This window comes from Sarcophilus harrisii, chromosome X, assembly GCF_902635505.1.
Source record: "Sarcophilus harrisii chromosome X, mSarHar1.11, whole genome shotgun sequence".
In the NCBI taxonomy this organism is placed as follows: domain Eukaryota; kingdom Metazoa; phylum Chordata; class Mammalia; order Dasyuromorphia; family Dasyuridae; genus Sarcophilus; species Sarcophilus harrisii.
In genome coordinates this window covers 78,436,115-78,451,909 of record NC_045432.1, presented here as the reverse complement: position 1 = coordinate 78,451,909, position 15,795 = coordinate 78,436,115, and positions in this window count along the sequence as shown.

Here is a 15,795-nt window from a genome sequence, read left to right as displayed (position 1 = left end):
AGAGATCTTTTGGGGAAGAAGAAAGGAGGAGCTAAGAGGCAACACAGTGAAGGTCTTTACATAGAATGAGGTGGCCAGTGAACACAATAGGGTGAGATATAAAATGGGATCAAGAAACAACATAGTAGGGCTCTTTAGCCTGAAATGGAGCTAAGGGAATGGCACAGTGGGATCTTTAGACAGAAAAGAGGGAGGCCAGGGGAACAGCACACTATATGAGTCATAGATAGAAGTAATGAGAACAGCAATATGAAGTCTTTCCACCGCGCATAGAAGGAGACCAGAAATCACACAATAGGAGGTCTTTCCAGTAGAATGGAATGAGACCTTGATAGGGGATACTGGGTAGAGATGGGGAGACCAGTGAAGCTTATAATATAGGGTCTCTTTGTAAAATGAGACCAAGGGAACAACACAATTAAGGTTTCAGATTTTATTACAATAGGAACCAAAGGGAATAACTGATAGAGATCTTTAGGTAGTAGATGGGGGCAAGGGAACACCACAGTAGGGGGTCTTTACTTAGAAGATGGGGGCAAAGGAGCAGGATAGTAGGGGTCTTTAGGTAGAACATAGGGGCAAGGGAGCAGCACAATCAAAGAGGACCACATTAGAGATGGGGGGACAGAGACAGTAAAGGGTCTTTCTGTAGAAGGGGGACCAAGGAAAAGAAACACTGTAGGGAGATCTTTTTGGTACAAGGAGACCAAGAAACACAGTAGGTGAGTCGTGCATTAAAGATGAATAGGAAACGCTGATAGGTGAGATCTTTACATAGAACAAGGGACCAGGAAACAACTCGGGGATTTTAGGAGTAGAAGAAGGAGGTAAAGGGAGCACACCTGATGGGGGTCTTTTTTGTAAAGAGACAAGGGAACAGCACAATTACAGGGGTTTAGGCAGAGAAGATGGGAGACAGGGAGCAGCATTGTAGGGGGTCTTTTGGTAGAAGGTGGGCTAAGGGAAAAAGCACAGTAGGAGTTCTATGGGTAAAATGGGAATGATGAACAGCACAATAAAAAAGAAGTCTCTTTGTAAAATAGAGACCAAAGGGGCTCGAGTACAAGTAGAGGTCTTTCAGTGGGCCCTATTCCCCTTGGCCCTTCATCTAAGACCCTATTGTTTTTACACCATCAGCCCCATTTCTAAAAACCCCAACTGTTGTGATTCCTTCCCTATGTACCTAAAGACCACCCTTCCCTTGGTTCCATTTATGGCTCAAAACCCTTGGCCCCTGTGTGTTCACTTCATTTCCCCCCTTCGTTAAGACCACCTTTATGTTGCTTGCACGGCCCGCCATGCTGCCGAAGAGACCCTACTGTGCTGTTGTTCTGGGATCCGTTTGTGCAGAAGAGATCTGCTGCGTTTGTTCCATTGTTGCCTCTAAAGAGCCTCCTACTGCGCTTTCCCTTGGCCCCAGCCTCTATCGGAAGGATCCCCTGTTGATAACAACTCCTTGTTTAGCCTACCCTCTCAAGAGAGACCCCTGCCTACACCACCTACTCCACTGTGCTATTCCTTCTTTCCACTATTCCACTGTTCCTTGGCCCCCTTCTATCTAAGACCTTCTACTATTGATTCCACCACATCTTCTGCCCTAAAACTCCTACTGTGCACTCCTATTTATCTTCTACCCTAGAGACCATTTTAATTCTCCTATTCCACCTTGGCTCCATTTCAAGACCCCCTACTGGCCATTTCCCTTGGCCCCCCTTCCTATTTGAGACCAAATTTGATTCATTTACTTCTTCACCTTCAGCCAAGACCACCCTACTTTCCTCACTCAACCCATTTCCATTCTTCACCAAAGACCCCTCCTACTGTCTTTTGTTCCTTTACTTACTCATTTTTAAAGGGTGCCAGGTTGTACTCACTGAAACCCCAATTCTACCTAGGAACCCCTGTCCATATGTTCTTCTATCTAAGACGCCCAATATGCTGTTTCCTGGTCCCCTTCTGTGGAAAAAAGAATCCTATGGTGCTTCTTGCCACTGTTTCCTGGGGAATTCCTACTGTATATTTATTCTTTTTGTCCATTTGTAGAAAGAACTACTGTGCTGTTCCTTGGTGCCATTTTATTAGAGAGACCCCTATTGTGCTGCTCACTGGCCCCAAATTTCCTGCCCAAAGACCCCCTACTGGCTGTTCCGCCCCGGCCCCAGCTACTACCAAAGGGCCTACTGCTTCGGTTCCTTCTCCTTCTACCTAATGACCCCTTGCCTATGCTGATTCCGGGTCCCCCCCCTTCTATAAGATAGATACCTACTGTGCTGTTCCTTTTGCATCCTTTTTCTGCCAAAAGACCCCCATTTATGTAACCACAACCCCTCTTCTAATGAAAGACCCCCTACTGTGTTAACGTGCCGGCCCCATTTTACCGAGGCCACACCTATTATGCTGCTCACTTTATTTAAATTCTACCAAAGAGACCCCGTACTGTATGTTCCTTGTCCCCTTCTTCCTAAAGAGACCATCTACTGTGCTGCTCCCTTGCGGGTCCTTCCTACTGGGCAGACTCCTAATGCCATATTTGTTCGAAACCATATTATTCTGCTAACTGGCCCCCATTCTACCCAAAGACCCTCTACTGTCCTGCTCCCTTGCCTCCTTCTTGTACCAAAAAACCCCCTACTGTGCTGTTCCCTTGCCCCCCTTCTATGGAAAGACCCTTACGGTGCTGTTCCCTTGGTCCCCATTTACAAAGAGAGCCCCAATTGTGCTGTTTCCCTTTGCCCCTCTTCTGCCGAAAGAGACTTCCTACCATGCTGTCCCTGGCTGGCTATCTAAAGAACCCTAATGTTGCTGCTCCTTGCCCTTTCTTCTGCCTAAAGACCACCTAAGGTGCTATTCCTTGACTCCGATTGTACAAAAGACCCCTACTGTGCTTTTCCTATTACCTTCTACTGAAAACTTCCTACTGTGATGTTCCCTTGGGACCCATTCTATCCGGAAGACCCCTAATGTACTGTTCCTTTGAGCCCATTCTACCGAAAGAACCCCTACTATGCTGTTCCATTGCAGCCATCTTCTACATAAAGACCACCTAATGTGCTATTCCCTTGGCTCCATTGTTCGAAAAGACCCCTACTGTGCTACTCCCTGGTCCCCATTCTATTTAAAGACCACCTACTGTGTTGCTGCTGCGTTTAGCACCGCCTTCTGCCGAAGACCCTTGCTTATTGTTGTTCGCTTGGTTGCTGTTGGTGAAGAACCTGCACCGTGTTTGTCGTTTGGACCCCTTCTGCCAGAGAGTGCTCCTGTAACGTCACTGGTATAGCTTCTGCCTAAAGACCTTTTGCTGATGCTTAGCTGCCTATTTTACATCTTCTGCCTAGGACCACCCATTACCTTGGCTCCATTGTGCAAAGACCCTATTGTATTGCCTATTCCATTATTTATACTACCGAAAGACCCCCTCCTGTGCTGTTCCTTGGCTCCCCTTCTGTCTAAAATGCCCTACTGTGCTGCTCCCTATTTCTTCTGTCCTAAGGGCCTACTGTGCTTTTTCACTTGGCTCCATTGTACAAAAAAGACCCCTAATGTGCTGTTTCTTGACTCCATTTTACAAAGAGGCCCCCTATTGTGCTGAGCACTGACCCCATTCTACCAAAGATCCCTACTTTTTAGCTTTTCCCTTGGCCCCATTCTACCTGAAGAGACATCCCTAATGTACAGTTGTCTTGTACCATTCTGTACTGAAAAAGAACCCTACTATGAAATCCCTTGGCCTTCTACTAGAAAGACCTTAATTGTGCTGTTCCCTTGCCTCCTTCTGCTTTAAGGCCCCTATCACACTGTTTTCCTGGTTTTGTCTACCTAAGACCCCCTAGGTGCAGCTCCACCAGTTACATTCTGTTGAGACCACCTGCCTCTGTGCTGCTGTGCATTGTCCTTCTACCAAAGGGCTCCCTACTGTGCTGCTCCCTGGCCTCCTTTTTGTCTAAGACCACCTACTGTGCTGTTACCTTCCACCTCCCCTTCTAACTAAATATCCTGATTGCTCCTGTGCCCCTATTTCTACCTAAAGATACCTACTGTGTTGTTCCTTGGCTCCCTTGTGGGAAAGAGACCACTGTTGTGCCTCTGGACCCCCATTCTCCAAAGGACCTCCCTACTCTGCTGCTCACTTGCACCATCTTCTACCAGGATCCACCCATTATTGGCTCCATTGTTACCAAAAGACCCTTGTGTTTATCATTTAATCCCCACATTCTGCTGAGACTCCTTACATGTACTATTCCTTGTCCAGCCGTCTTGAAAGACCCTCTACTGTGCTGCTCCCTTCCTTCTATCCAAAGACCACGTACGGTGCTGCACCTTCACTCCCATTCTGCCGAAAGACCACCTACTATGCTGCTCCTTTGCCCTCATTCTACAAAAAGACCCCCTATTGTGCTGGAGGGGCCAAGGGAAGAGAGCACAGTAGGTGGTCTTTAAGCAGATGAGGGGCAGGTGAACAATTACAGTGGGCCCCCTTTCCTAAAAGGGACCCCAACATTTTGGTCCCTTTTTAAAAGAAAGGGCCGGGACCCCTTCCCAAAAGAACCAGGGCTCCTGGGTCTTATAAAGAAAATAAGGCTCCTTAAAACCCCTTTATAAAAGGTCCCTCACTGGTGAAATCTTCACCAAAGACCCCAAGGCCCCTTTTAAAAAGAAATTTGCCCCAAACCCCACAAAAGATCTTCGTTTTTAAAAGCCCAATTGGGGAAAGCAAAAGAGTTTTAGGTTTTAAAAAGGAGCCCCTTAAGGGGTCTTTCGGAGAAGAACAGGGTCCTTTCTTTGTAAAGACCACCAGGGCTGAAGTATCTTTGAAGAAAACCAATAGTTCTGGGGTCCTTTTTTCCTAAAAGGGGTTAAGGGAGGAACACATGGGGCTTTGAAAAATGGGGGCAAGGGAAATGGGGCTGAAGTAGGGTTTTGGGAAAAGGGGCAAGGGAGACAAATGGGGGTCTTTCGTAGAAAGGGGGGGCCAAGGGGGCCCAGGGTAAGGAAACCACAAGGGAGGGAAAGGGGCAAGGGAGAAAGGGGGTCTTTCTGGGGGGAAGGGGAACCACAAAAGGGTAAATGGGGGAAACTTAGTAGAAAAATGGGGAAGGGACACAAGTGGGGTCTTTCAGGGAAAGGGGGCCAGGAAATTTAACAGGGGGGGGGTGTGAAGGGGGAAAAGGGAAGCACAATAGGGGTCTTTTAGAAAGGGGAAGGGGACACAAGTGGTGGTCTTTTGGGGCCAAATGGAAAGGGTTTTAAAAGGGCTGGGAAAAGGGATTTGAGGGGGAAAAAAAAAGGGGTTTTTCAAAAAAGGGAAATGGGGGGGTCTTTGGGAGAAAAGACAAGGGAAACACGTGGTTTTTAATAAAAGGGGGGGGGGGCCGGAAAAGCGAAGGGGCCAAAGAAGGGGGCCAAAGGGAAATACTCTCTTTCGGTAAGGGAAGGGCAGCACAGGTGGACAAAGATGGGGAAGGGGAACAAGTAGGGGGTCTTTTGGGGAAAAGGGAGGGGCCCGGGAAAAAGGGGCAGAGTAAAGGAATTAAAGGAAAGGGTCTTTTGGTAAGGGGGACCAAGGGCCTACAAGGGGTCGCAGACCCGATTGGACCCTTCTTTAAGATCAGGTCCCCCCCACCTTTTCCAAAGCCCCTAAAACCCATTCTTAGCCCCCCTTCTTCAAGTCACCACGGTAGGGTTTCCCTTTCATTGACCAAAAAACCCCCTACTTGTTTTCCTTTGGAAACCCCTTTACCGAAAGCAGGGACCCGGCCCCTTCTAAGGCCCCTACGGCGTTCCCTTTTGTTCTTGTAAGGGCCCCATTGGGTCTTTTTAAGACCAAGACCACAGTTTGGCTTTTGACGACCCCTTTGTTGCTCCAGATCGGGCCCTCCCCTTCTGCCCGGGCCTTCTGCTTGGCCCCCCCCGAAGACCACCTCTTGTTTTCCTTGGTCCTTGTAAAAACCCCCTCTTTGGTTCCCCGGCCCTTTCAAAAGGACCACCCGGGTTTCCTTCCCCTCGGGCCCCCGGGCCCCCTTTGCCTCATTTTTTTGAAAAGACCCCCTTTTTTTTTCTGCCTTGCCCTCCCTTTTAGGGCCCTAAAATTCTGCCCTTGGCGTCTTGGTAAAACCTTATGGAAACCCTTGCCTCTTTCCAAAGGGAACCCTGTTTTGCCAAAAATTTCTTTAAAGCACCTGGTAAACCCCCTACGGAGACCCTGCTGTTTTCCCCTCCCTTTTAAAGACCCCTAATTGCTTCCCTCCCCCCCTTTACTTGTCTGTTCCTTGGTCCCCCCCTTCTACCAAAAGAATCATTTCTCCCCTTTCCCTAAACCCCTATTCTCCCACCCCCTTCTACAAAAACCCCTACTGTCTGCCCTTGCCTCTCTTCTTCCCTAAAGACCCCATGTGCTTCCTTCCCCCCTTCTAAGAAGCCCCTATTCTTTCCCTTGGCCCTTTACAAAAACCCTCGGCCTTCCTTGCCCTCTCTTTTTCTTTGCCCCTATGGCCCTTCCCTTTTTCTTTTCCAAAGACCCTTTGGCTTTTCCTATCCTTTCTACAGAAAGACCCCTGTTTTCCTTAACTCCTTCTACAAAAAACCCTACTTGCTGCTTCCCTGGCCCCCTCCTTAAAGCCCCCCTACTGTGCGTTCCTTTGGACCCCCAAAAACTGTGCTCTTCCTCCCCAACCCCATGTTTTCCAAACCCTTTAAAAAACCCATTATTTCCTTCCCCATTCTAAAAGACCCCCCTACTGTGCTGTTCCCCTTTTTTTTTAAAGCCCACTTCCTATCCCCTTGGCCCAAATTTTTAAAAAGACCCCAATTGTGCTGTTCCTTTTCCCCATTTTCAAAACCCATTGTTGGCCACTGGCCCCATTTCCCAAAAGAACCCTACTTGGTTTCCCTTGCCCCCTTTATAAAGACCCCTATTGCAAATCCTTGGCCCCTTTACAAAAGACCCCAATGGTTTGGTCCTTGGCCCCTTTTTCCCAAAAACCCCCTATGGCCCCCTTTTTTTTTAAAAACCCCTACTGGGTCCCTTTACTTCTACCAAAACCCCCACTTGGTCTATTTCCCCTTTCCCAAAAAAGACCCACCCCACTAGCGTTCCCTGGCCCTTACCAAAACCCCCCACGTGCTTCCCTTGGCTCCTTTTAAAAAGACCCCTACGGCTTTCCCTTTTCCCCATTCTACCAAAAACCCCTACTGTGTTTCCCTTTGGGCCCCCTTTTTAAAAGAACTCCCTTTGTGTTCCTGGTCCCCTTCATAAAGCCCTACGTACCCCTTAACCCATTTGGAAGACCCCACGCTTCCTTGGCCCCATTGGGGGTTTTTTTTTGGGGCAAAAAGAAAATGGTTTTCCAAATTTTAAAAACCCCAGTCTTTAATAAAAACCAAAACCACCCACGTGAAATCTTTTAAATTGAAGGAGGAATCCCTGGGGTCTTTTTTAAATGGAGCCAAATATAAATGGTCTTTGGGTGAAAAGGGCAAGGGGCAACACAATAAAATCTTTGCCAATGGAGCCAATGGAATAGCATAGTAGATAGTCTTTAGGGAAGATGGGTCGGCACATTAAAGGTCATTTTGGAGAATAAATATTTTTGGAGAATGGGGGCCAGGGAGGCACATGGGATCTTTTCCCTAAAGGAGCCGGGAATAGCAAATTAGGTGGTCTTTGGTGAAAAAAAACAGGACAGCACAGTAAAAATCAAAGGTAGAAGATGGGGAATGACACAACATTAAAGGGTCTTTCATAAAAGGGGTTGAACAGGGTCTGTCAAAAGACGCCCTACTGTACTGTTGCCTTGGCCCCCCTTCTAACAAAAGTCCCCCTACTGGCTTCTCCCTTGCCTCCTTTATCATAAAAGCCCACAATCCCCGTCCCCCCCTTCTGGAAGGCCCCCTCTGCCTCCCTTGCCCCATCCTTCTAAAGATCACCTCTTTCTTCTTTTCCCCTCCTTCTCCGAAGACCCCCAACTTGCCTCCTGGCCCCGCTTTATCTTAAGTCCACCCATTGCTGCCTTCTCAACCCCTTCAAAAAGACCCCCAATGTATTTCTCTTGCTCCCCTTCTACGAAAGACCCCTCTGCTGCTCCCTGGCCGCCCTTCAACCAAAAGACCCCTACCATGCTGTTGAAGACCTCCTACTGTGCTGTTCCTTTGGACCTTCATCTATCTAAAGACTCCCTACTGTGCTACTCTCTTGCCTCCTTCTTCAACTTAAAGACCCTTACTATGCTGCTTCTTGGTTCCCCCTTCTACGAAAAGAACCCCTACTGTGCTGTTCCCTTGGCCCTCCTTCATTCCCTCTTGCTTATCCTTGGCTCCATTTCAAAAATCTGGGATTTTCCTTTAACCCTTCTACCAAAACCCCCTACCTGCTCCCAATCCCCCCTATCAAAAAGACCTCCTACTTGCTGTTCCCCCCCATCTTCTCCTAAAACCCTCTGTGCTGTTCCTTTTCCCCCTTCTCCGAAGACTCCCTACTATGCCTCCCCCCTATCTTCTACCTAAAGTCCAACTGTCTTTATTTCTACCTAAAGACCCTACTGTGCTGCTCCCTTGGCTCCATTATACAAAAAGACCCCTACTGTGCTCTTCCCTTGGCCCACTCCAGCACAATAGGAGGTCTTTTTGTATGGGTCAAAATAGTCCCGGAAGGGGGAAATCATCACAGTACTAATCTTTAGATGAAGGGGACCACCAACAAAAGTCTTTTGGAAAAAAACCTGGCAATGGTAAAACCAAAAAAGAAGGGAGGCAAGGGACAACGGATGGAAAAGTGGGGGCCAAGAAAACACCGTAAAAGTCTTTTAAAAAATCAATATCTCAACAAAAGTCTTTCATAAAAATGGGTGAAAGAAAACACCTAAAGGGCTTTTTAAATGGAAACCGGAATAAAGCAAAGTAGGGTCTTTAATTAAAATGGCACAAAGAACAATAAGGGTCTTTCCAAAAGAAGGGGTCAGGGAACAACAAGCAAAATTTCGTAAAGAAAGGCATGGGAAAGGACAGTAGGGGTCTTTGGGTAGAATAGAACAGTGCCACCAAAGGGGTTTCTTTTATAAAATAAGGGAAAAACACATTGGGGATCTTTCGGCAGAAGGGTCGAAACAACACATTGGGGTCTTTCCATAGAAGGGGCTTGGTTCCCGGAAATGGTCTTTAAAAGGGGTAAAGGTGCAAATTGGGGATCCTTCGGTGTAGGGCCAAGGAACAACAGTAGGAGGTCTTTTAGTAGAAGGGGAATGGGAACAACACCTGGGGTCTTTTTGTAAATGGACCAGGGAATGCAGGTAGGTGGTCTTTGGTAACGATGGGGAAGCACAACAGTTGGTGGTCTTTAGATAGAAGAGGGGCCAATAAACAACACTGTAGGAAGTCTTTTTGTAGAATGGGGGCCAGGGAGCAACCCAATTGGGTATCTTTCGGTAGAAGGGGGACCAAGGGAACAGCACAGTAGGAGTCTTTAGGTAAGACGGGGGTAAGGGAGCAGCACAGTAGGGATCTTTCATGAAAGGCTTTAAAAAAAAGAACAACGAATTGGGTCTTTTAGGAAGAAAATAAGAAGAAACAAGGGGGGTCTTCCAAAGAAGGGAAGGGCCAATGTGCAGCCACACGTAGGTTCTTTAATACAATGGGGACCAGGGAGCACATAGTGGGGGTCTTTCGGTGAAGGGGGCCAAGGGAACCCAACTAGGGTCTTTCTGTCAAAGAAACCAAAGGGAATGGCATGGGAGGTCTTTCTTGAAGGGGGTTCCAGGAAGCCATAGTAGGGGGTCTTTGGTGAAGAAAGGAAGCAAAGGGACATCACAGTAAGGGTCTTTCGTGGGGAAAAAGGTTATCAGCTCATTAAATCTTTTTTGTAGAAGGGTGGAAAGGGCAGCATAGTAGGGTCTTTGGTAGAAAGAAGGAACAAGGGGCATCCGTGGGGTCTTTCGGTAAAAGGGGGCCAAGGGATTATCAGCTCATTAAGGGGTCTTTTTGTAGAAGGGTGGCCAAGGGGAGCAGCATAGTAGGGGTCTTTTCGTACAATCAAACCAAGGGAATGGCACAGTAGGTGGTCTTTAGGAAGAAGAGGGGGCAAGGGAGCAGCATAAAAGGGATCTTTTTGTACAATGGAGCCAAGGGAATAGCACTTTAGGGGGTCTGTCTGTAATAGGTTGGGCAAGGTATCAGCTTCGTAGGGGTTCTTTCCATAGAATGGGGACCAAGGGAACAGCACAGTGGGGGTCTTTAGGAAGAAATGGGGGCAAGGGAACAGCACAGTAGGGGTCTTTCTATAGAAGGGGGCTATGTAGCACCATTGCTCTTTGAATAAAGGGGCCAGGAAAACATGGGGGGTTCTTTTGGTAGAAGGAGGCAAGGGAGCATTACAGTAGGGGGCCTTTCCATAGAAGGGGGGACCAAGGGGGGTCTTTAGGTTTAAGATGTGGTCAAGGGATCAGCACAGTTGTGGCTTTTTGGTAAAAGGAGGGACTAAGGGAACAGCACCGTAGGGGGTCTTTTTGTAGAATGGGGGCCAAGCAGCAGCATAGTAGGTGGTCTTTTGGGGAGGGGAATGTGCAGCATATTGGTCTTTAAGATGAAAGGGGGAAGGGAACAGTACGTAGGTCTTTTCGTAAAAATGGAAAGGGAATAAAGATGGTGGTCTTTGGTGAAGATGGGCACAAGGGGCAGGACGTAAAGTGTCTTTGGTAGAAGGGGGAGCCAAGGTGCAGCACATTTGGTGTTTACTGAAGGGGGCCAAAGGGGGGGTCTCAGCCCCCTACTTCTCCGGCCCCTTTAAAAACCCCCCTGCTGATCCCTTGGCCCCCAAAGACCCCTACTGAGCTCTTCCTTCCTCTTATTCAACCTAAGACCCACCTTTCTTCTTGGTCCCCCTTTTCAAAGACCTCCCTACTGCTGTTGTTCCTGGCCCCCTTCTATTCCCCTCCTTTTCCCTTTTTACTTTAAATTTATCCTTGGCTCTATTGTCAAAAGACCCTTATGCTTTTTAGGAACCCCTGTCTCTAAGACCCCCTACTGAGCTCCTCCCTTTCCTATTTTCTACCAAATCCCCATTTCCTTTCTCTTGGCCCCATTTTCCCCATTTTTTTTCCTTCCCCCTTCGATTAAAACCCCCTACTTTCTGTGCCCTCCCCCTTCTACCAAAGACCTTATCTTGCTGTCCCCCTCTTTCTTCTACATAAAGACACCTACTATTTTTCCTGGTCCCTCCTTCAAGGACCTCCTCTGTGCTTTTCCTTGGCCTCCTTCTTTGAAAAACCCCTACCCTTTTCTTCTAAGACCCCCCACATTGTTCTCCCTTTCCCATCTTCTGCCCAAAGACCCTACTTCTATTCCCCTTGGCCCATTGTCAAAAACCCCTTGTGCTGTTCCCTAATTTTTAAAAGAAACCCCTACGCCTCAGTCCCATTTTCCAAAAACACCTACCCTCTATTCCTTTGGCCCCCCTTTTAAAACCCTACTGTGTTCCTGTGCCCCCTTCTTCAAAAGTCCCTACGCTGTTCCCTTACCCCCCATCCTTTCAAAGCCACCTTTGGCCTTCCCTTGGGCCCTCCACACATTGGGGTCTTTTTTGAAATAAGGGCCGGAAAACATAGCGGTGGTCTTTCAGCGAATGGGGTGAAGGTCAACACAGATATCTTTAGATGAAGGTGGGGGCCAAGGTTTTCCCATGGAATCTTTCTTATAAGGGAGGGAAGGAAACATATGGCTCTTTATTTGAAAAAGGGAGGCAAAGGGAACACACCCTAAAAACTCAAACAATGGAGCAAAGGGAATAGGACAGTAGGTGGTCTTTGGAAAGAAACCAATAAGTTTCTCCAAAGACTCCCTGTACCCCTTGCCCCCGCCTAAAGCCCCTGGAGCTGTCCCTTGGCCCCCCGGAAAAGACCCCCTTTGTGCTGTTCTCTTGGCCCCCTTCTCCGAAAGCCCCCCTACTGTGCCTCCTTGGCCTCATTCTACAAAAGGCCCTTCATCTGCTCCGGCCACCTCTTCTACCGGCCCCTACTCTGCTGGTTTGCCCCAACTTAACCTAAAGCCCCACGATCTTTCCTTGGACCCTTTTTCAAAAGACCCCCATTTGGCTGTTCCCTTTGCCCCCTTCTATGAAAAACCCCCTACTGTGCTGTCCTTGCCCTTCTTCTACATAAAAGACGCCTACTTGCTTCTTCCGGTTCCCCCCTTTACAGAAGCCTCCCTCTTCTTACCTAATTCTACCAAAATCCCCTACTATCTGTTCCCTTATTTTTTCAAGAAGACCCGCATTTGTTGCCTTGCCCTTCTTTAAAACCCCTGGCGGCTTCCTGGCCCCCCTTTTCCAAAGATCCCTACTGGCTCTCCCCTCCTTCTTCTATTAAAAGACACCTCACGCTGCTTCTTTCACCCCCTGATGGAAGGGCCTCCTACTGTGCTACTCCCTTGGCCCATTTCTGAAAACCTTTTCCCTTGGCCCTCCCTATCTAAAGACCCCCTCTGTGCTGCTCCCCCCTTTCCTACATAAAGACCCTACTAGCGCTTCCCCCTCCCCTTGAAAGACCTCCTACTTCTGTTACCTTGGCCCACCTTCTATCAAAGTCACGTCTGCTACCTTCACCCCATTCTGGAAAAGACCACCTACTATCTCTCCTTAGCCCTCATTCCAAAGACCCCCTACTGGGAGGGAAGGGAACAACATGGGGAAAGGTTTTGGGTAGAATACCCTGTAAACACAATGGGGGTCTCTTTGAAAAAATTTTAGGACGCCGGGTTCTTTACAAAGGCCAAGGAATACACATTAGAGTCTTAGTGAAATGGTGAAACCCTTAAATCAATAGAATCCCAGGAACCACATAAGTCTTTGGAAAAAAAGGGTGGCCGGGGCCACGAAATCCCATAGAAAAGGGGCAAGAAAACCATGGGAAATTTTGGTGAAGGGGAAAAAAGGGAACAAAATGGTGTCTTTCATGAAAGGCAAGGAACACCTCTTAAGGGGTCTTTACTTGAAATGGGGCAAGGCACATAATATCAAAAAAAAGGGGAAACAACACAGGGGTCAAATGAACATGGGAAGGGGAAACACACAATGGGTATTTCGGTGAATGGAGAAAAAAAAAAAGGGGGTCTTTTTCAATGCCAAAAGTTGCCGGGTGGTTTTAGTGAAGATGGGGCCAGGGACACACAGTTGGGGTCTTTCTTAGAAGGGAGGACGGAACAGCATGGTGGAGGTCTTGGGTAGTTAGGAGGGAAGGGGCAGCACTATGGGTTATTTCCATAGAAGGGGGGCAAAAAAGCCCTGAGGGGTCTTTTGGAAAACAGGGCCAAAGGAAGGCACAGTGGGTTATTAAAAGATGGCAGGAAGCAGCACATTTGGTCTTTCCATGGGCAGGGACCAGGAAGCAGCATGCTAGGGGGTTTTAGGTAGAAGAGGGAAGAGGGAAACCCACAGTAGGGGTCTTTTTGTGAGAGAAAGGGAAAACACATAAGGGTTTGGGCAGAAAAAATGGGGGCAAGGGGCACTTGTGGGGGTCTTTTGGAAAGGTGGGCTAAGGGGAAAAAAAGCCATGGGGTCTTTGTGCCTTGTTCCCTCCCTTGGCTCCCCTTTTTCGAACCCCCCTGTGCTGTTCCCCATTCAAAAACCCCCACTGGTTTCCCCATCCCTCTACCCTAAAGCCACTGATGCTCTTTCCTTGGTTCCATTGTATAAAAGGGCCTTGGCCCCCTGTTTGTTCCCTTGGCCCCCCCTTTCCTTGGCCTCCCCTTCTATTTAAAACCATATAACATCCTTCCTGGCCCCGTTTGCAAAGACCCCCCTTTGCCCCCATCTTCTTCATAAAAGATCACCTACTTCCTTTCTTTGTTCCATTCTCAAAAGACCCCCTACTGTGCTGTTCCTTCCCCCCTTCCAAAGGACCCTCTACGTGCTGATCCCTTGGCCCCCTTCTGTGGAAAGACCCCTTCTGTCTCCCTTGTCTTCCTTCACCTAAAGGCCCCAATTCTCTTCCTGGTTCCCCCTTCTTGGAAAGAATCCCTTGGTCACTTCCTTACCTATTTCTCCCAAAGACCCTACTGCTATTTATTCCCTGGGCTTCATTGTGAAAAAGACCTCTATTTGCTGTCCCCTTAGTGCCATTTTCCAAAAGACCCCCTATTGTACTGCCCTGGCTCCCATTCTCCAAAGCTCCCCTGTCCTGTTTCCATGCCTCCCTTCACCGAAAAACCCTTGCTGTCTCCCTGGTCCCCTTCTTCTAAAGGGCCACTCTGGTGCCTTACCCCCCTTCTGGAAAGACCACCTACTATGCTGTTCCTTACCTCATTCTACAAAGACCTCCTATTGTTCGGATGGGCCGGGAAAGGCACAGTAGGGTCTTTTGTTAATGGGCAAGGGCAGCACAATTCTTTAAAATAAGAAAAGGACAAAAGGGCAACAATAAATCTTTAGATAGAAGGGGAAAGGTTGCGGCCGGAGAATGGGGAGGGCGCCAATGATTCTTTCCATGGGGCTAAGTTGAAGTACCGTGGTGGTCTTTAGATAGAAGGAAGGCCGGGACACAAGGTAAAGGGTCTTTCTATGAATGGGCAGACCAGGAAGCAGCGGTAGGGGTCTTAAAAGAAGAAGGGTCAATGAGCACACAGTTGGGGTCTTTCACTAGAAGGGGGAAAAGAATCCCTACAATAGGGCTCTTTTTGTACCATGAGTCAAAAATGGCACATGGGGTTTAGGAAGAAGATGTGGGAAGTAAACATAGTAGGTCTTTCTTGAAGGGGGGGCGAAGGGGCACCATGGAGGTCTTTGTGTGGGGGGGCCCGTGGAGACACTGGTCTCTTTTAAAAAAATGGTATCAGGAACACACAGTAGGCTCTTTTTGTACAATGGACCAAGGGAATACACAGTGGGGTCTTTGGTAGAAGATGGGCGAAAGGGGGCCACGGTAGGTCTTCAGATGGGGCAAGGTGCACCATAGGTGGTCTTTAGATGAGGCGGAAAGCACCCGTGGGGGGCCAAGGGAAAAAGAACAGTAAATATTCTTTGGTGAAGATGGGGAAGGGAGCACCACTGTAGGGGGATCTTTCCATAGAAGGGGCCAAGGGATCAGCATAGTAGGGGGTCTTTTGGTAGAAGGGTGGCTAAAGGAACAGCCCAGTAGGGGTATTTTTGTACAATGGAGCCAAGGATATAGCACAGTAGGGTCTTTCAATAGAAGGAGGGCCAAGGGAACAGCACAGTAGGGGTCTTTTGTAGAAGGGGGAACCAAGAAGCAGCATAGTAGGGTCTTTGGTTGAAGGGGGGCCAGGGAGAAGCACAATAGGGGGTCTTTTCATACAATGGAGTCAAGGGAATAGGACAGTAGGTGGTCTTTAGATAGAAGGAGGGCCAAGGGAACAAGTTCTCTCTAAAGATTCCCTACTGTACCATTCCCTTGAACCCCTTCTACTGAAAGACCCCTACCATGGTGCTCCCTTGCCACCATCTTCTTCCTAAAGACCACCTACTGTGCTGCAACTGAGCCCTTTGAAAAGACCCCCAATGCTCTCACTGGACCTTTTCTACCAAAGACCCCCGACCTGCTACTCCCTTTCTTCTTCTTCTCCTAAGACCCTACTGTGCTGTGAGAGGAGAGGAGAGGAGAGGAGAGAGATTTCCTTGGCCCCTTCTCCGAAGGCCCCCCTACTGTGCTGCTCCCTGGCCCCCTTCGACTAAGAGGATCTCTGTGCTGCACCATGTCCTTTCTACATAGGCCCCTACTGTCTGCTCCTTGGCCCCATTTCTACCGAAAGAACCCCTACTGTGCTGGACCTTAGCCCGCCTTCTATCTAAAGAACCCT